We start from the raw sequence: 1,891 nt of genomic DNA on the forward strand, positions 1-1,891 counted from the left end.
AAAAATGATTAATTCAGCAAACAAAGTTTGATCTTAATGAATAATTCAAATTAGACTAACTATACACTGTACCATGAGGAACTTTTAGTCCATGTCTTCTACTAATGGCATCTCGAAGCACCCGTCCATCGGCAACTGAACATTCCCAACCAGGAAGAACATAAACAAATTGCATCTCAGGTGTACAAACACCTAGCATATTTGTTGCTATGTCACATTTTCGGGTTCGATATCTAGGTTTTTCAACTGTTGGCACCCTAATCTTGATGTGGGTTCCATCAAGAGCACCTAAGCAATTCTATATCACATGATATAAAACCTTGAGTTAGAATACTAATTTAAATCTAAGTCAACTAAATGTTGTACAAGATATATATAAAACTCAGTCTAATACCTTAAACCATTTCCACCTTGTGTTAGATGAATCGGCTGTAATTGGCTCCGGCTTTTTAAATAAGACATCTTGTAAGCGTATGATAGCATTTAAAACACTATGAAATGCTCTGCTTACAGTTTCCCCGGACCTTCTAAAGTGATGCTTGATAACTCGATTTTTCAGGTGATGGGAGATGATATGTAAAAACATTGCTACTTGCTCATCAACAAGCATGAACCTTGACGACTTCAATCCCCCTATCGACTCTAACATCTCACATAGTTTAAAAAAGGCAGTTCTATTCATCCTAACTTGTTCAATACAAGTCTCGTCACTAGCATATACAAGCCTCTTCACATAATCCCGTTGTGCATAAAAATCTAATATAGGACCTAATCCTTGGTCTATAAGTATGTAGGCTAAGGCTGGCACCCATTCTAAATAAGAACCAAATCGCAATTCTACAAATTTCCAACCATATTGTCAATGCAGCACCAATTCTTTTACGCCTCACACTTTGTGCAATTAAGGGCATACGAGCCATTACTGCACCATATTAAAATTAGAACTCAGTATCAATCCCCTCACACTTTATAGATGCAAATTTATGAACATTGTATATTTTAGAGCAATGTATATGAATATGCTAGTTCGGAGCCCAATAAAATACTAGACATAAACATAATAGAAAAAATAATTAAAATAGGATATGATATGAACATTTTAAACACTGTCTTTAGTTTTGTATATTATATAACAACAATTTTTATGGATGATAAAAGGTTTTTTATTAATTTTTAAATAGGAAAATAAAAACGTATTAATGTGTTTGAATTCACGTTTTCTTATATTGACAACAATATTAATGTTAACCAAATTATATTATAAAATCTTATTAAGATATCAAATTTTAACTAATCTCAAATATTATTAATAATTAAATAAGCCACTAGTGTAGTCATAAATGGCATACGTTTCAAGCATGTAAATTGTAACTTTATATTTGACTCTAGAATTGAGTAGACTTGGATTCCAAATCGAAACAAAACTCTCTTATCCACAGGAATTAAAACCGAAACTTAAAGAAAAATATTTTCGCTTTTCAATTTTACGAACCATTTAATTTTTTATTTTTTCCAATTTGTATTTTTTTTATCAAATCATTCTAAAATAGATGGAAAAGTTAACATTTGTTATACATGTGGATGATAAGTCAGCATTAAATTAAATTTTAATTACATGATGTCTTATTAAAATAGCTTTTACTCGAATAACGTTGTATTAAAATGTTTGAAGCAGTGGTTAATATGAGTTTGGTCAACTGCTGTAGGATGCATTTGTAAGCAAGTTTCCTCCTTCCCTCCACCTCTCTCAAACTCACTAAGGAATGCATATTTCTCTGCTCTGGTACGATCCCATTATCATTATGCAACATATATATATATAAACCTCACTACCAACTAAAATTGAAAAGAGCACAGAACAACATATGTATATCGACTCTCCTACACATTT

Source organism: Gossypium hirsutum, chromosome D02 (assembly GCF_007990345.1).
Source record: "Gossypium hirsutum isolate 1008001.06 chromosome D02, Gossypium_hirsutum_v2.1, whole genome shotgun sequence".
NCBI lineage: Eukaryota > Viridiplantae > Streptophyta > Magnoliopsida > Malvales > Malvaceae > Gossypium > Gossypium hirsutum.